The sequence below is a fragment of the Pongo abelii genome, chromosome 5, assembly GCF_028885655.2.
Source record: "Pongo abelii isolate AG06213 chromosome 5, NHGRI_mPonAbe1-v2.0_pri, whole genome shotgun sequence".
Taxonomy (NCBI): Eukaryota; Metazoa; Chordata; class Mammalia; order Primates; family Hominidae; genus Pongo; species Pongo abelii.
The window spans coordinates 124,031,015-124,051,505 of record NC_071990.2 but is presented as its reverse complement, the minus strand read 5'-3'; the positions used below and the strand labels follow the sequence as shown (position 1 = coordinate 124,051,505).

Sequence of the window (20,491 nt, the reverse complement as noted above, 5' to 3'; positions counted from 1 at the left end):
TTCCTGGACTGTGGCAACAACGTCCTGATGATTTTCTTGTATGCATTCTTGCTACCTGCAAATCCATTCTTTACACAGGTGTCAGGCAGAATTATTTCAAAGTAAATACAGTCATGATCATTCTACAATTAACCCTTATTAGTCTGCCTATCACCTATAATATCAAGTCCAAATCCCTTCACATGGTACATGGCGCCCTCCAAGAACTAGCCCCACTCCACTTTTCCTTCCTTTTCATCCATGCCCAACCTGCACCAATCCTAAAGCTCCACAGTCACACTCCACCAGTAGAATCCTGTGCTTTATTTCTGTCACCCCTGTGGCTGAGTTTCTTTGCCCTCCATCTCTTCCCCATCCCCTTGCTAGTATATCTTCTTCATCTATTCTGGGTCAACTTGGGCAACCCTTTCCAGAGCCTTCTATGCCTTCCTTAGTCTAGGCAGGTTCCTTCCTATGTGCTCTAAAACACCCTGGTATATATCTGTCTTTGTGCTTATCACAGGTATTACATATTTCGGTTTAGTGTCTGCCTTCCTGCTGCAAACACATTTTTTTAAGCCTTTTGAGGGCATGGACTGTGACTCATTTGTCTTGTCCCCAGCACAGTGTTTCACAGATGGTAGGAGGAGTGCAATAAATACCTGTTGAATGTCAAGGTGCATTAGGTGTTTTTCAGACTTGGAGCTGCCTGAATGCATATTTTATCACCTTGGAAGAATTTTAAAATTAAAAGCAGACATCATTTTAACCTTGTTCCCATACTCAGTTTCTCAAATGATCTTTGCTCTTCCTCTCACTCTTTGTCTGGGACTTTTTCCTTCAATGAGTCCTATATGTCCAGACCAAATAAAAGGAACTGAGAAAAGGAAGTGAGAAATAAATGAAGAAATGATGATACAGTAAGTAGCAAAAAGATAAAAATTTGTAAACTTCAAAACTTATATAATGTAATATAAATATACACCCCTAAAAGACATAATTAAGAAAACAAAATTTTGTAGTCTTAATATTTTCAACCATTTGGACACAGCTCTTGGCAAAGATCTAGTAGAAACTATAAATAAAAATCTAGTTTAAAGTCTGTTAGATAAAAGTAAACATTGCTATTTGCATTTTAAAAATGCATGTTTAAAATATCCCTATAATTTTATAACCTTTCCATGATTAATTTTATTTTACAGAAATGCACCTATCCCTGTCTATTGCAACACAACCAAAATAAAAAAAAGAGTGAAATAGTTGTTTTTCCCTCTCCACTTCTTTCCAGTTTATTTTACATACAAATATACATACGTGGTGGACTTTGAAAATATTTCATCCATATTTTTTATTACTAATGTATGTAAAAATTCAGATTTAATGAAGATATGCTTACCGCAAAAATACTAAAGATTAAGAGACTGTAACAGTCTCTACTCATCCTTTAAAATATCAGTTATCAAATATTTTACTAATGAAAGTGCAGTAATTCTTGGGAAGATTGCAAGAACAGTAGCATGCCCCTAACAAATACAAAAATAATTTTTGTGTGTACATATCTCCCATATATGAATATTTATACTATAAATTATAAGTATTACTATCCTAATAGTCTAATATAACTTATTTGCTATATTATTATATATGTTAAATACATTAACAGACATTAAAAATAAAATATAAATAGATATAATTAGGTGTTCTAATATGTTTTTCATGATCCTCAGTATACGATGCAGAATTTACAGATGTTTCTACCACACAAGGTCTGATTCTTTCTCCATTCTCTCTCCTGAAACTACAACTAAATCAAGAGAAAACTTGATGATATACATGGAAGCTAAGACATACCAACAGCCAAAAAGTCAGTGGACTCATCAAGGTGTATTGATACCCTTTACAAAGGGAGCAGATCAAAGTATGGGTGAATCAGCAGAAATTTATCACAGTAGAAACACATGCACGTTCAGAATTAGCAGAGATCTTGAATGTCATTTAGTTCAATCTTTTTCAAACTATTGTTTTTAGATGAGGAATATTTTCTTTTTAAATGAACCCCTTAGCAGAAGGCCTACATTCAAGATGGATACAAGCAGAACTGATCTGGGTACCTCGGGCTTCAAGGTCTGATGCTCTACTCACTCCCTTCCCTACTCTGCTCCTCTTTCTCAGGGAAAACTACATGTCTACACTGCCACTTTAGAGATGAGGCTACCAGGCTGGATATGGAACAAGAGCAGCCTTTTCAAGAAAGATATAATAACGTAGCTAAAAATATTAATCTTGGTGCTTGTCCATCCTCTTTTTTGATGGACAATCTACTTGCTTGCAGGAACTGATTTCTCTGCATGTCCCAAGCTGACCTCAGTTGTAAATATAAATACTTAAACCATTAACTAACAGGATTTAAGGTAATTTTTGGTACTAGGGTTTGGTAAAACAATAAATACTTATTTTTTCTTCCAAATATATATTTTCTAACTTGAGTTTTAATTACTCAAGCAGCCAGCCATGTTAACATGCAAATAACATGGATAAAGGAGAAGAATCTATTGGGTCTGAAGCACAAAATTTCAGGGGGTGCCCAAAAGCTCAGAAATAAAGATAAATAACATGTAAATGCCATACACTGTAAAAATAGAAATTTATGCAAAGATCTATGATGAACAAAATATCGAAGTATTAAATACAGATTTAACCCTGAACTTGTGTAACAGCCTCATGTATCTCACCTGGTTCAGTGACTTCTCTGAAAAATGAACTGTAAACATAAAAATCATGTCAGGTTAGTTACATTATGCAAATTTCTGCCTCAAAACACCAAGGACTGTAGAAGGAGAAGGAAATGTAGTTTGGAGGACAAAGTCCAGTCAAAGGCATGTTCCGGTAAAGGCTTTTACACTTCAGTCTGTAAGACTGGGGATAAGATGAGGTTGCTTGGGAACAAATAAGCAACTAGACAACTGTAACACATGAGATAAGACCTAACCTATGCTTTCATTTGAACTATTTTACAATGTCAATGAGCTACTAAATCTAGTTATAGCTACTTCAATAAGCTTTTTTTTTTTTTTTGAGACAGAGTCTTTCTCTGTCACCAGGCTGGAGTGCAGTGGTGCAATTTTGGCTCACTGCAACCTCCGCCTCCTGGGTTCAAGCCATTCTCCTGCCTCAGCCTCCCAAGTAGCTGGGATTACAGGTGCCCACCACCACGCCCAGCTAATTTTTGTGTTTTTAGTAGAGACAGGGTTTCACCATGTTGGCCAGAATGGTCTCGATCTCCTGACCTCGTGATCCACCCGCCTCGGCCTCCCAAAGTGCTGGAATTACAGGCGTGAGCCACCGCACCTGGCCCCTTCAATAAGTATTCTTTTAAATTTTTGTTTTGTTTTTAAAAGCAAGGCATAGTTCTAAAATACACAAAAATCTGAAAGTTAAAATGTGTCCAGTGAACATCATCTGACTATGTGAAGCAAATTAACCACTTCAACTGTAAGACCTAGTTTTAAAAGTCTACTCTTAAGAGGATGCATTTAACCTCTCAAGCATTACAATGGTGAACATAATCATCACAGAGATGAATCATGGTGACATTGAAAATGATGTGCATTCATGAGGATGTTTTCTGTCCACCAACTCAAATGAACTAGCTTAGGAGAATGAATGACTCTGCCTGACACATAGTAAGTACTCAACATACATATACTAAATGAATAAATTAATGAAATAATAAAAGTTGAAAGATGGCTGGCAACAGGTATACTAGGACCAGATTGTAAAGAATATTGAAACAGAGATTTCATGCTGTGGGCCACTGAGCAAAGGTTTGATGAGGTTTAACAACAACAACAACAACAAAAACATGTGATTCCTTATAAGAAATAATGGGTGATGGGTGGATTGGTAGTGAGCAAATAGCAAATCCAGCAAAAGTTTTTAGAAATAGCCTTGGCAATGGGCAATAAGGCCCCACCAAAGGGTGAGGACTATAAAACTGGAGGAAGACGAGTATAGGGAATACTGCTGGCTGGCTGCTATTTGCTCCTCTCCCCCTTTCTATAGAAATAGAAAGTTTAGCTGGGTACATAGCCACAGATAGTATTACCAAGCCTTCCATGCTGCTAGGTCATGCAACTGGATTTCTTCATTAACTGTGGCTAGGTGCAGAAGTGATATATTCCAGTTCCAGGTTACATACTGAAAGAGAAGGGAATGTGGTCTCTCCTTCCTCTTTTGCCCTTTCTGAAAACTGGACTGCATCTGTTGTTGCGAGTCATGCTGCATGAGGTGGACAAACACAATACCTTGGAGATGACAAAGCAACTAGATAGAAGGGGCCTGCATCCCTAACCTGGTTAAGCCACTATACCAGCCCTACAGCACCTGCCTGTATTGCACATAAGATAGAACTAAACTTACATTGTGTTTCATCCACTGTTATTTTTGGATTTTGCAATAACTGCCAAACTGATGTCCGAAACTAATATACATGGACATAAAAAGCATTTACAAAATGGAAAAATCCATGGAATGTGGTGATAGGCTACACCGAATGAGGGAGAATGACGAACTCAAACAATTCCTATGCCCAGGGAACTAGGACAATAGTGGAACCACTAACAAAATAACAGGTGAGAGGGAGATGGGTGGAGTTCAGATGGTGGAAAATAGCCAAGGCAGGAGCTGAAAGTATGGGCCTGGAACTCAGACAAAAGGAAAAATTTGAAAATAGAAATATCAGCAATTTTGTGTAGTATATTCAGATGAAAATGTGAAAATTAATAGAATCTAAGACTAAGATCAGAGAATGCCAAAAGCTGAATGATGGGGTATTCTCACAGAAGGCAGAAGAGAGCAGCAGTAATCGGCAAAGGTGAAAAAAAAAAAAAAGAATGTTATTATCCTACATAGGAAAGGGTTAATGATTAAAATCATAGAATAATAGAATTAACCTTGATTCAAGCTGACAAACAGATTTAAAGGGAATCTAATGTGGGCTAAATGTCTTAAATCCATTTAAAGCTCCCAAGAAAAACTAAAGCAATCATTTCTTGAAACAGAAAGGCATTAATTACAGTTCTGAACAAGCCAGATCACAATAATTTCTTTAGTTTAAATTTCCAGAATTCCAAGAGGAAAAAAAAAAAAAAAACACCCAACAGGTACCTATGTCATTCTGTCCTTTTTAAATTCTCACAATAGAGGAAGAAAAGAGGTGACAAGAATGAAGGGAAAATGAAGCATAAGTGCCTTGCTACTCACACATTCTTTCTAGGAGGCTGATTGTTTTTGTTTTGTTTTTTAAATAGGGATGGGGTCTCAATATATTTTCCAGGCTGGTCTCAAACTCTTAGCCTTAAGCAATCCTCCCACCTTGGTCTCCTAAAGTTTTGGGATAACAGGAGTGAGCCAACGCACCCAGCCAGGGGCTGATGTCTGTAAGTAGAAATGGCAAATTGAAACAAATCCTCCTCCAATTTTTATTGTTTCATTGGAAGATATAGTGATTTAAATTTCACATTAAGCTTTGAAGTTAATAAAGTTGGCAACATAGAAGCCAACTGTTACATATAAAAAGAAAGAGTTGGGGAATCTGTATCACTTGTGAGATGTGCTAATATTCCTGGAAGGTCATCAGCATTCCAGAACATTCAGGCAACATTATACTAGGCCCTCCAACAGTTCTTCTTCCCCATCTGGCCTGGTTGATCCAACCAGGAGGACATTTTTTAGGGAGAAGTCAGACCGAAGATTTCTGTTTTGTATTCCATTATCCACTTCATATTGACAAAACACACCATTTTAGCTTTTTCTTTGAAGACCGTTTTCTCTCTAGTTTTAGTCTGCAGAGTGTGTAGTATAGCTGCTTAAGGGACATCAGGAAAGACTCCATTTTTCTTTACCAGCACATTTTCATAAAAGTCGATCATACTAATTCACTTTGTATGAGAAATTGATATCCCTCTCTCTTCCTTTGAAGAGAAATCAGTTAGGAATCTCCTTTATCTCTTCACATAGTGACTGCATTATCCACGGTCTTTCCAATTGTTTGGAAGACAGTTTTCGCTGTTGTTTTTAGTGTTATCCTTGAATCCTATATACAGTATTCTTTTAAATTCTTAATACTGGCGCACATTTTGGGATTTTAAACCCTGTCATTTTTTTACTTAATGACCAGACAATACTTTTCACTTCTCCAAGTAGATCAGAGTGTGAAAACCTGCTTTAAAATGACCATTCCTTTACATATGGTTGCAGAATACCTGAACAAAGGTTGCTGTACCACAAGAAATTAGCTTGAGGGGAAAGAAACCTTTTTTTCTTATTTTGAGTTGGAGTAAGAGAAGAGTGTGTATATATTAAGTGGGAGCAGGGTAGAGGATGGGGGTTGCATTTCATGACACAGCATTCGACACGCAAAATTGCCATTGCTTCACTCCTATCTGTCTGTATATCTTTTCAGGTGTGGCCTGCGTGGTTCTAGAATTCCTGGCATTTAAATATAACCTGAAAGCCACTCAGATCAACCTGGAAAGAGCTTCTCTTTACTTTTTTACCATGTGCCACATAAAAACCACAGCACCGAAACAGCAGATTCACATTTTTTTTTTTGGTAAACTATTCAGTGCTTCTTAATGTTTGCTTGCAAAGCCTCAATAAAAGAAGTAACTTTTAATTTTTTTCTGTAACTATTAAACTTCTTAGCTTATATTACTTTCTTACCTATATTATAATTCTCAAACACCAACAAAAAAGTTCATAAGCTTTACGTTATCTTTCATCTCACTTACAACTTTTATTTTTATTTTTATTTTTATTTTTTTTGAGACAGAGTCTTGATTTGTCCCCCAGGCTGGAGTGCAGTGAAGTCATCTCAGCTCACTGCAAGCTCCGCCTCCCAGGTTCACGCCATCCTCTTGCCTCAGCCTCCTGAGTAGCTGGGACTACAGGTGCCCGCCACTATGCCCGGCTAATTTTTTGTATTTTTGGTAGAGACGGGGTTTCATCGTGTTAGCCAGGATGGTCTCGATCTCCTTGACCTCCTAAAGTGCTGGGATTACAGGCACGAGCCACCGTGCCCGGCCGACTTACAACATTTTAATAGGTATATCTCAGGTTAAAGAGGAAATTGTTAGGCATCATAGTTAATTTTGATGTTAATTATAAAATAAATTGAAAAAAGTTAAGTCTAACCCCAGTATTGTTACATACATAGACGCATATTTCCATCTGGCATCTATAAACATTTGTGCTCACAGAAGAAAGCCAATGAAAACTATGTTAAATATAAAAAGGAACATACCAACTCACTGGGAGGAAAGGGAGCAAACAATTGTGGAATGTCCATGACTTTCCAGATGCTTTAAACATTCTCTCACTGAATCCTTTCAAAAGCCATCAGAAAAAAAATATTAGTACCGTTGGATGTCTAAGGAAGCTTGAGGTTATAATCGAACCAGTGCCAAGCAAGGTCAAGTCATGAATCCAGGTCTGCCTGCCATACTGACTTAATACTAGTAGTAGTGGTTGACTAAGTCGATTTACAGGAGCAACAAAAAGAAATACACTTTTCAGACTTTGTCTGAAAGTAAAGTTGATGAATTCTACTTTAGAGGTCACTTTTGATATATCCCATATTTTTTCAAAATAGTTTCTAAAAGATACCCTCTTAGCATTATAGATTAATACCGGATGTTCACTCCCTACCTTGATAAGATCAGTAACCTGCTCAAAGGAGTCTGGTCTGTTTCAAAAAGCACACACAAATGTGCCCATGAGGGCACCTCGAGACTACTAAGAGATGTGTTGTCATATTGCGTATCCACCAGAAAGTGACTTGATAAACTCCTAGAGATACAGAGGGGAAAGGTGGAAGAGAAGTATAAAAAAAAACTAGCACATATCCCCAGTTTTAAAAAATGTTTTTGAAGTAGATATTATAATTTTGTGCCCTTTTGAGTCAGTCAAGATACTGCTATTAAACGGACATGATTTTGGTTAGCTAAATGACCTCTTACAAAGCAATAAGCCCTTTGAACTTTAGTTTCTTCTTCTGCATAGGTAACCTGTTGGAAATTTAAGGGCTTTTGCAAGGTTAACCGGCTTGAATCTGGCTGAGAGGCAGTGTCGATGGTGAGTGCACTGGGCAAAGGAAGTCAGATGGTCATAAAGGTTTGGTCATGGAAGGCTAAGGCTGGAAAAGACTAACATTAAAGACAGTATAATGCTATGCACATGAGCTGTGGAGACAGACTGGCTCTAGAACATAATAGCTATATGACTTGGGCAAACTCGGCTCACATTTCCTTATTTGTACTGTGGAAATAAAACTTCCAGCTCACAGGATGTTGTGAAGATTAAATGAGACAATGTCCGAAAAGTACTTAGTGTAATTCCTAACACATAGTAAGTGCTTAATAAACAGAAGTTGCTATTATGACTATTCTTTGTACCGAAGAAAAAACTGTGCTTTAGAAGGTTAAATGACTAGCACAAAGTCACAGGCCATTCCTTTACTGAGGTGTCAGTTTAGGGGGTGGAGGATAAACTCAGCTTCATCAAAAACCAAATTACCTCTAAATAACCAATTATATGCATAGGACCAGAAAATATCTATAAAAATTTCAAATGCATTTTAAGTTTTTTTTTCATTAAAAACTGACTTTACAACCAACTTTCTTTTTTCCTTTCCCTGACGTCTGTTTCCTTTCAAAACTAACACTGTGTGAATTCCTACGTGATTTTGATCTCATTATTTCTTGAGCTGAAGGTCTCTCTCCCGAGTCTACTTTGTCCTAACACTGTCATTGCTATTTCATTCTCCTGTATCCTAGAAAAAGCACACAAAAGCAGAGAAATGCATTAGAAGGATCTTATTCAGAGGAATATTTCTTGGCTAACTATTTAACATGCTGCAGATTTAGATGCTTTTATCTAAATAAGATGCAGATTGTTAGTTTTGAATTTTAGACTAAGAAAATAATTTGAAATAAAATTTTGCAATAAATCCATTTTAAAGGGCCCTTTGAAGAGTGACTCTTAAGCATTATCTGTAAGAACAATCTCTCAAAAGTAAACTGGCCAAATTAAGGTTTCATATTTTGCTCAACAATGAAGAGACAAAGGTTGAAATGTTTTCACTTCTGGTTTTGCTACTTATCTTTACTAAGCAATGCAGACTAACCTTATTTCTTTTTGTCATTGCTGTCATTTTGAAAATTTTTTTAACCCAGGTATATGAGTCAACAAGAACAAAAAAAAGCTTAATTTTTCTAATTCATGATCTTTCTAGAACTGGAGAAGCATTTATAGAAGTTCACTGTATTAGGCTGTACAGACTATGTACTTCAAGGCTGCCATTCAATCTAGTCCAAGGAAGACTAATAGCTAAATGCAAACACTATTGATGTCACTAAAGTCCAACTTTGAATTTAAAAATGTATTAATATGCTTTTTACAAAGGTTTATTTTTCCCTAAAGGGGTGTTTACTAGGCATACTAAATTCTAAACATTACAATTATATATTATATATTTGCCTTTAGAAGATGAATTATTTAGATATGCTTCACTTTAAGGCATTACATTAAATTAGATTTAAAGGCAAGAAGGCTATAAATAAAACAAAAATAACAACAACAAAAAACTTGACGAAAATATATTTAATGTCAGACCAGGAACAGTGGCTCGTATCCATAATCCCAGCACTTTGGGAGGCCGAGGTAGGGGGATTGCTTGAGCCCAGGAATTCAAGACCATCCTGGGCAATGCAGTGAATAGAAAAATTAGCTGGACACGGTGGCACACAAGTGTAGTCCCAGCTCCTTGGGAGGATGAAGCAGAAGGATTGCTTGAGCCCAGGAGTTTGAGGTTACAGTGAGCTATGATTGCGCATCACTGCACTCCAGCCTGTAAAAACCCATCTCTAAAATAAATAAATAAATAAATTTAATATTTACATTAAGTGTCAAAATTATCTCCTTCCTTTAATCTGAGAATGACTACAAGTCTCATATTTAGGCCAATGACAGTCATAACTAGCTGAATGTATACTTCCTATAACAGTATGTTGTTCATGTCAGGATTTGTCTGGCTCAGAGAAAAATGGCAGCTGCAGTGCTAAGTCACTAAAACCAATTCTCAATGAAGCAGCTACTGCTGAAAGCTGAGCTTCAAACATCAATCAATCTCTGACTGTTGCAGCTAGTCTGTGGATTTTGTCAGTTGTTGGTACTTTCACCACATTGCAGTATTACTGTTGTCATATCATACTGCACTAGTTGACATAACATCATCTTGTAGAGACCTTCAATATGAGAATATCCACATCCTCATGAATATGTAAATAAATTTTTTGAAGGAAGTGGTACAAAGAACATATGTTCTAAATGCTAAAATACTAATTTTCAGTAGAATGATTCCACCCACCTCCACATTTCTCTGAGGCATTGGTCTGAAACAATCACACTACAGCCCTAAAACAAATACAGATATGGTGTTATGGGTTGCATCGTTTCCCCTGAAAATATATTAAAGTCCTAACCCCCAGTACATGCGAATGTGATCTTATTTGGAAATAAGGTCTTGGCAAATGTAACCAAGTTAAGATGAAGTCACACTGGAGTAGGGTAGGCCCTTGATCCAATATGACTGGTGTCCTTATAAAAAGAGGGAAGACAAATGTAAAGACAGACACACAGAGAATGTCCTGTGAAGAGATAGGGGGGACACATCTACCAGCTGAGGGATATCTGGAGCTACCAGAACTGAAAGAGGCAAGAAGGATCCTCCCCTCTAGGCATCAGAGGGAGCATGGCCCTGGCAACACTTTGAGTTTAGGCTTCTGGCCTCCAGAACTATGAGCAAATAAATTTCCTTTGTTTTAAGCCACCCAGTTTGTGGTACTTTCTTGTGGCAGCCATTTTGGGATATCCACCTGGGGATGATGGTAGACAGCAGCTCCTGGAGGGCACAGGTATAAACTATGTTAATCCAGGAAACAGTAATTTAACAGACTCTTCTTTCAGGTTGCATTTTCTCAGATTCATCTTTTTAAAATTAGAGCATCCTTAAATGCGTAACCAATTCCTAAGATAAGCAAAACCAGGATCAGACTAAAAGATCTTAGATTAAAGAATACATTAAAATGGTTTGAAATGAACCAGGTATTCTAGAATAGCTTGTGTTTCTAGTGCTTTTAGGTGTCATCTCATGATCTGTGGGTATTAACAAATATCAAGCTATCACCACCATTACCCATGCCCAGAAGTTTCAACACACTGAAAAGAACAGAGACGTAACAGAATCACCAGAGTCCAATTTCCATGAAGTTTTTCAAGGCAAAGGAAATGAAGAAGAAATAATAACAATCAGGATAAGGGCAACAACAGAAATAGACCTAAGGAATTGAGCCACAGAACTAAACCTACATAATTTATTGCTCAAGCCTCTCTCTTGGAAGGCAGACAAACAGCAGCTAGAATCAGACACCCCTGAGTCTTGCTAGCTCCGCTACTGACTAGCTCTGTGTCTTTGGACAAGTTATATACCCTCTCCAAACTTCAGTTTACTCATCAGTAAAGTGGCAGTAATAATTTTACCAACCTCATAAAGAAAGCTTTCAGTAGTTGTTAGAAATGTTATTACTAAATTCAATGTTAACTTAAGTTGCCACCTCATTCATGGAAAAGATATTACTCCATGCCTCAGCTTTATGTTTTTAAATCAGTAAGAGACCGAGCGTGGTGGCTGACACCTGTATTCCCAGCACTTTGGGAGGCCAAGGCAAGTGGATCACCTGAGGTCACGAGTTCGAGACCAGCCTGTCCTACATGGGGAAACCCTCTCTCTACTAAAAATACGAAAAAATAGCTGGGCACGGTGGCGCATGCCTGTAATCTCAGCTACTCGGGAGGCTGAGGCAGAAGAATTGCTTGAACCTGGGAGGTGGAGGTTGCAGAGAGCCGAGATTGTGCCATTGCACTCCAGCCTGGACAACAAGAACAAAACTCCAAAAAAAAAAAAAAAGAGACAAGGAAAGAAGAGAGAAGGAAGGAAAGAAAGAAAGAAACAGAGAGAGAGAGAAAGACACCTTGGTTTAGGCAATCATTTCTTAGATATGACGCCAAAGCACAAGTGACAAAAAAAATTGATAAATTGAACTTCATCAAAATAAAAAGACTTTGTGCACCAAATGACACCATCAAAAGTGAAAAGACTACCTACAGAATTGGAAAGAAACACTTGCCAATCATATGTCTGATCAGAGACTTGTACCTTAAGTATATATAGAACTACAACTAAATAAAAAAGATAAATAACCCAATTTAGAATATGGGCAGTGAACATGAATAGACATTTCTATAAAGAAGGTATGTAAATGACCAATAAGCACATTAAATGATACAGAGCATCATTATCCCCTATTAGGGAACTGCAAGTTAAAACCGTGTTGAAATACCACTTTACACTCACTATGATGACTATAATAAAAAAGGCAATGACAAGTGTTGAGAAGGATATAAAGAAATGGAAGGCTTCATTCATTGCTGGCTGGAATGTAAAATGGTGCAGTCTCTTTGGAAAATAGCTTAGCATTTCCTCAAACTGTTAAACATAGGGTTACCATATGATCCAGCCATTCCACTCCTAGATATATAAACAAGAGTAATGAAAGCACATGTCCACAAAGAACTTCTACAGGAATATTCATAGCAATGTTATTCATAATAGCCAAAAAGTGGAAAAAACACAAATGTCCATCATCACTGATAAATGTATAAATAAAATGTAGTATATTCTTACAATGTAATATTACTTGGCAATAAAAAGGAATGAAGGATTGATACATGCCACAACATTGATGATCCTGGAAAACATTATGCTAAATGAGAGGAACCACATGTTGTATGATTCAATTTATATAAAATGTCCAAAATATGCAAATTTACAAAACAAGAAAAATTTGTGGTAGCCTAAGGATGGAGAGGGAGTCCCTAGGCTTTGGGGAAATAGGGAGTCACAGCTAGTGTTTACAGGGTTTCTCTTTGGGGTGATGAAAATAACCTAAAATGGATTGTGGTGACATGACAGTGTGTGAATATACTAGAAACTATTTAAATGGGTGGCTTTTATGGTAGAAAATTATGTCAATAAAGTTTTTTTTAAGTTAAATAAATTGACTCAGAGGATGTTAGTGCTGAGTGTGAATCTCTGAGGGAGGATTACGGTGTGCAATATGCCAATCATCTTTATCCATACAATTTATTCTTGTAGCATTTTGATGAACACATTGATTACAGATCCCAAATTGAGCTTATTTTATTTTTTCAAATGTAGAACTAGGATGCCAGCTTGTTACGTTTAACAAATCATGTATATTTTCTACCTTTTGATTATTCTTCTAAAACACTAAAAAAGTCTAAGTATAAATATTTAATCTATAAATGTAAGTGTCTTATACATAAAAGGTTTATCAAATGGGTGGGTCTTGAGATGAATGGTAATATTTATTGCAGAAATATATCAATCAGTGGATTTTCTCTCTCATTTACAATCCTGTTGCAAGTATGTTTTCTTGAAGAAATCACACATTTCCATATGGGAACATTTTCCTTTGGTTGCTTAATAATAAACATGATCATCTTAGCTTAATCCTTTAGGCTATAGAATTGCAAAGGTGGGGGGAACTGCCTCCTTGTATGCTAATCAAGAATTTGTACTTAATGAAACAGAAACTTTTTAGTGTAAGTAGCCATGTGCTTATTTAATTCCAATATATCCATGCCCTGTAAACTTTCCAGTGATTACAATTGTAAACATACACTAAGGCCTCTCAGCCCTGAGATCCAAGCATGGAGAACATGACTGTATCTGTGGTTTAGTCTGTAAGAGAACAACATATCCCAAGGCTACAGCATGATCAATTTGGAAGGGACCTTAGAGGAGAATATGTTTAACTCTTTCATCTCAGTCCTCTAGTTCCATAGCTGAAATCCTACATGGCTTGGTCTCCGAGTTGCTGAGATGAAGAGTGAAAGTGTAATTAGGTCTCTGGAGATTCAACCTAGTGTTTCTTCCAACATATCACCTTGTCTTTCAAAGCAAAGGGCAACATGGGCTTCTTTAATCTTGACCATATTGTCCACAATAGTGGAAGTGCATATGACTATGAGAAACCCACCTAAATTGGTGGGGGCTTTTCTCATATATGTCAGAATCCACCAGGCTCTGCTGTGTTCAGAAAGCACCTGCAAATGATTCAGTGCTTAGCCTTCTCATTTATCCAGAAATTTGTTTGACATTTCCAACTCATTTGTAAAGGAAAACTAAAGTAGATAATTAATTTTCATGCTCTTTCAGAATATTTTAATATCATGCTGCACTGGATAAATGTTTCCATTTTTATTTTTATTTAATGCAGCTCTTTCTATTGTGCACTGACATTCTCTGTGTCTTTTCACATAAAAGTTCCTTGTTTTTTTTCCATTTTTTTCTTTTAATTGTGCTCTCTAAATACAGCATGAGCAGGAACCTCTCAGCTAATAGATTTTCAATTACTTCACTTCTGCATTTACAGATTCTCCTCTCGCTACTTCATTAAATCAATGCTAGTGATACACATAGGCAACTTTACCGAAAAATAGCTCAAGACTAAGAGTTATTAAATTATAGTTTTAACCTGCACTTGTACCCCTGAAATTAAAATAATAGTTAAAAATAAAAATAAATACTAGTTAAGAAGATGTCTTTCCCTTCAAACAGTGGAACTCTCACCATGTTTCACTCTTGCCATTTCACTGTTTGAAAGGAAAATAATACTCCTTTCACTAAGTTAAGTTTACTCAGTGCTTTTGTGGGGAAAACAATCAAGTACCTATAACTAGATCATATAAGAACCAAGTGGTCTTACAAAATGATTTCCTATTCAGTTTGATTTATCCATAGATCGATTATGCACAATGTGTTTAAAAGCACAATTAAATTTTGCATAATCTCTGAGGGAAACAGCACAGTAAGGAGTGAATCTTTCAGATGTCAACAATTTTGAAAATATCTTTCTAAAGAGTATCCACATATACATAGAACTCTATATGTAGACATTTAAAAATACATTAAAGTTTATTTTATATGTATATAAAGCCTCATTAACTTTCTAAGTCAATTACAGACTAAATAAAATTCTAATGAGAGCTAGAGATCTTTAAACTTTGTCAGGAAAAAAATTATTTTAAACTGTTTAGAAGCATTCATTTCCATGTAAATAATATGCAAATAGAAATGTCTATTCATTTTAAAAGTTCATATGACTTCTATTTGGTAAAGTGTAGTTTTCATTCCTTATGAAAACTTGCTTTGATTAATAATATTATATAATTCAAGCTTACTGTTTAATATTATTTTAAAAATGGGTGTTCCATTAGGCTGTGATTCTTTTTTGTTCAACCCTATATTCCCAGTATCTAGAGGAGTGCCTGGCAGATGGTAAGTAGGTACTCAATAAAAAATTTGTCAAATGAATGCTTAACAAATGAATAAATGCTACTGATAACATAAACATTTAGCGTTACCAAGATCCCTTATCTTCAGTGATTCCTGGTTCAGATTTAAGGTAAGAGGATGTTGCAGCCAGTAGTGGTCCTGAGATAGGTCTGCTTTTGCCAACAAACAAGGCTTTCCCCTGGCCTTAATTCAGAAAGACCTCTGCCCAGAGAGGGTCCCCACTAATAAGGAAAAATCAAGCTTGAACTCCAAGTTTATGTTACACTTCCATAGTGATCTGTGCATCATATCATTATGAAAACAACAATTTCAAGCTTGAAAATATAAAAAATAAGAGTATAAATGAATGAAGGCAATTAGTGAAATGTGAAATATCAAGGAATTGGATTTATTAACATCTCAAGGGACAGTATTTAAATTATAATCTTAAAGCACTCAGCAAACTAAGCCAATACATTTCCTACTCTGTGGTAGAGTAAGATGTAGCCAAAAATTGTATCATTACTTTTAGGAATTTGTAAATCAAATCTGATTCATCACTTAGTAAAAATCATTTAATTATTGTAATTATACAGTAACTAATTTAGTGATCATGTGTGCCTGATGTTGTCAAGGAATAATATACATGACTTGGCCCAAACTAGTTCTGCAAATATAAGTTATGTCTAATATTTTCAATTAATTATTCCAGAACCAGCACAAAACCAACCCATTACAAAAATATTTTAGACTCCCAGATCAAAAGTACATAATATTTTAAATTATTTTTAATTAATAAGCTAAGGTTTCAGGAAGCTTTTTCTTTGAATTTGCATAAAAGATTAGTAAATTTAATTTTAGTGTATATCTTAATCAACATGATATAAAGAGCTTAACCAAGTGATTCAGGACAATAGCAGAAAATTAGAATTTGTGAGTTTATCTTTAAGGCTAGCGTACACACAACACATATCTGATATATGACAAAACCCTTATCTTTAGTTATGTCCCTTAATGGCTCCAGAAAGAGCTGCATGATTCCTGTATCTGTGAAGCTGGACTGAAAGAATTTTTATTGGTTTTATGAGTATATTGACATGTGGCTGAAAGCCAGTGTTTAAATTGGATTGCTTCCATATCTTTCAAAGATTAGAAACATACAGCCGAAAAAAGAGCAACAAATATCAACAGAGTTTTCTGGAAATATCAATGTAAGAAGGATTCCAAGCAATTCCTGCTAAACCATGATGAAAAAGGAAGTAGCATTGCAGATATGTCCAAAACTAGAGACAATCCCAATACTTCTGCAATCATTCACTCATAAATTCTCCTCAGTATGAAATTCTCCACATTTCACTACAAATGAAAGCCAAGTTAGCTCCAAAATATCATCTACATCTATCATTGACATCATTAAAAAACAATTAATTACACTAACATAATTGTGATATTATGTTGGGATAAATAGCTGCATTTTGGGGGTAGGTGATCACTAACATCTATTGCAAGCCAACAGAATAACCACTTTGAAAAAATGTGCACATTTCCAAGCATTTTGGTGATGTTCGTGTGTGCCCCTAATGAATATGTAGCCATGAGTAGCAATTTTAGACTCAAGTCCTATTGGATAAAGGGAAACACCAACAGCAACTGGTTGAAAGCTTTGGTCATCATTCATTCGTTTAATAAATGTTTATTGAACAACTGGAAGATAGTTGGTGTAAAAAAGCCTAAAAAGACAAAATAAGAAGTAGCTACGTGAGATGATAGATATGTTAATCTACTTCACTATTTTAACTATTTTGCTATCTGTATATATTCCATAACATCATGTTATAAACCTCAAATACACACAATAAAATTTATTTTAAGATAAGACTAAAAGAGAATATAGAACATATATAAGTAACCGAATATATAATTTACAGTTTACAATTCTGAAAGGGAAAAACAAGTCATTAGATAATAATGAGAACTTAAGGAGTATTTAAATGAGATGAGGAGACAGAGACAGCGTCTTTGAGGAGGTGAACAACCTGGAGATGTACGTGGCAAATATAGCTAGTGTGCATAGAGCAAACATATGGATCATTGGTGGTCTTACCTTTACTGGCTTTTATCTATAAGCCAGTTCTGCTTTGACACCCTCAGTACTACATCTATAATTTTGGAATTCCCTTGTTTCTCTCATGTTCCACTCCCTGGACACCTGACACCCCCATCAACCTTCTTGCCCCCTCACTTCTCCCACCTGAGTTTCTGGCTGAAGAGCTAAAGCTGCAACTCCATGGTCCTGCCTCACTGTGGGTCGGGGCAGTGACAGCCAGACATGTGGCATGAATGAGGACAAATCTCAGTAGTGATACATCAGTTTGGCTAAAAATCTTTCCTTGATGTTATGGGAAAAATTTCTTAGCACAATAGGCAAATTTAATTTCTCTCAAATTCAAATACTACGTTTAAAATATACTCAAGTAAAAAATTTTATTTAATTCTCCATGAACTGATTCTTTTCAACTGTATAGCAATATGCTTAAAGTCTTAGCATGCAGTTTACCTAAAATAAAAAATGAGATTTATACAATTGTTACTATTCTCTGAAAGAGGATTTAAACTTTCATGATATGTCTACAACACACTATTCTTTTATGTAACAGACTTATCAGGTCTTTTATTTAATGGAGACAAAAAGTCATCCGGTCAGATTATACTGGTACATACAATAGTTGCATAGTCAATTGTTTTTATGTATAAATATTTGTAAGTGCTAAGCCTGAAGATTTGCTAGAAAGAAAGAAAAAGAATCTATTAGGAATATTATATCATACCCAGACAAACAAAACTCACAATACCATAAAAGATAAATTATTATCAAGGGGGAGAAAAAAATACAAAAATATAACAAGGTTACCGTTGAGCTCAATTTTTACAATTTCAAGCACCTTTTTAAGTCTTTGTTTCAAAGCTCTAGAGCTGGACAGAACATAAATAGCTACTTCGTTCTCAGTATTTTATACATAGAAGAATAAACCTAAAATAACTTTTTTTCCTTATATAGGCTAGTATAATAGTCAATAATTAGAGAGCCTTATAAAGGCTATCTAATTTTTTAAAAAGTAAGTTATTTTTATTAGCATTATCAATATTAAGGTTATTCTCTCTAAAAATATATATTTTTCCCATAATTCTCTTCATTATTAGTAGCTATATTTGTGTATTTTTATTTATTTATGTCTGTCTTCTCTACTAGACTGTTATCTCCATGAAGGCAGTGTCTTCATCTGTCTGGGCTGCTACAACAGAATCCCATAGAGTGGGCAGCTTATAAACAACAAAAATTTATTTCTTACAGTTCTGGAGGCTGAGAAGTCCAAGATGGAGGCACCAGCAGATCCAGTCTCTGGTGAGGGCCTGCTTTCTGGTTCATAAATGGCTACAGTTTTGCTGTATCCTCACATGAGGAAAAGAGAGGGAGTTCCCCTGGATCTATTTTCAAAAAGCACTAATTCCATTCATGAGGGCTCCATTTGCATGGCCTAGTCACCTAACAAAGGTTCGTACCTCCTAAAACCATCCCCTTGGTATTTATGATTTCAACATATAAACATTTTTAAGTGGAGAGGAGAACACAAATATTCTGTCTCTAGCAGTCAGGTGCCATTTCCATTTTTTGTTTCACATCTTTAGGCACTCAATATGTTTTTATTGAAACAATGAATTTTTATAATGATAGACTATATGGTACTTATACATAAGAATTAAAAGTCCCTGGATCTGAGCTACTTGGGAGGCTGTGGCAGGAGAATCTCTTGAACCCTGGGGGTGGAGGTTGCAATGGACTGAGATCATGCTATTTCACTCCAGCCTGGGCAAAGCCTGGGCAAAAGAGTTAAATTCTGTCTCAAAAACAAACAAACAAAAAGTCCCTGAATGTTGACTGAAATGCAGGACAGAAAACATGAAGGCCAAAAGTAATTTAAGTTTCTAATTATATTAGGAGAATGAACCAAAAAGTGAGCTAACATGAGTCATATTTTTCTCCTACAAGAAAAAAAATCTGAAGTATTAAGATACATTTCTCTTTCTAACACTAAAATTGTGAAATAGTATGAAGTTAAAAAAATTGAAATCTACTGTAATATATTCAGACAGGTTATGAGTAAATCAGTACAGAAAAATATAACAACTGATGACTGGGAATAAGGCTTACCTCTGTTTTTGAAAGTTGAGGATAGAACACCAAAATGTAGGTTTACATTCTTAAAATCTGCAATCACACAATAATGTTGACTGATATTTATGGTCCTACTTAGCCTTGGTTAAGAACCCTGTACATAGCAGACCTTCAATAAATGCCCATTATTAATACAAACAATATTCTAGAGGTAAATGGCAACTTGTGTGAGTTTACCTTTAGCATGTAAGATATGGAGTCACAGTTAAAGGATTGGAAGAAATGGCAGGAAGGACAACTCTCATCTCCACTCAAAATCCTATTTGTTTCCATATTTTTGTGTTCAGGAAATGGAGGGTTGGCAGCAAGGAAAATACACTTTGCATCTATCCTGTACCATGCACTTTACACAAACATGATCTTATTCCAACAGAATGCTCTGAATTATCCACATTTTCTTTATGAGGAAATCAGCTAACCTCCTAAGAAGAATCCAAACCCTGGTCTGACTCCAAACCCTAAAATCTTCACACTTCGTCTTATTGACAGAGCAGAACATAAAGATTAGGACTTAAGAAAGACTAGACGAGGCAATAGAAAGAATCAGGTTGGCTTCAAGCACTAACATTATCTGGCCTAAAATAAAATAGAGGTGCATATCTTGCTGACCATAATTGGAGACAGGGAAAGGCAACCAGTGAAAGAGGGAACTGTTGATTGTCAGGAAGCCCCCACCCTGCCTTTTTTGTTTGCTCGTTTTGAGACAGAGTCTCTCTCTGTTGCTCAGGCTGGAGTGTAATGGCACGATCTCAGCTCACTGCAACCTCCGCCTCTCAGGTTCAAGCCATTCTCCTGCCTCA

At 35.9% G+C, this 20,491-nt stretch overlaps 1 protein-coding gene across 16 annotated transcripts in view; it reads right to left on the bottom strand.

The window, feature by feature from the left end:
• PKIB (cAMP-dependent protein kinase inhibitor beta) overlaps window positions 1–20,491 on the bottom strand; it is a 236,566-nt gene that overhangs the window by 51,429 nt on the left and 164,646 nt on the right. For 5 of the 16 annotated variants that reach the window (XM_063724971.1, XM_054558098.2, XM_054558102.2 and 2 more), the window contains one exon: window positions 642–856. The exons of the other annotated variants lie outside the window; for them this stretch is intronic. The gene's annotated coding sequence lies outside the window, so the exon portion shown is untranslated. The remainder of the gene's footprint in view (window positions 1–641; window positions 857–20,491) is intronic. 16 annotated transcript variants of the gene reach the window in all.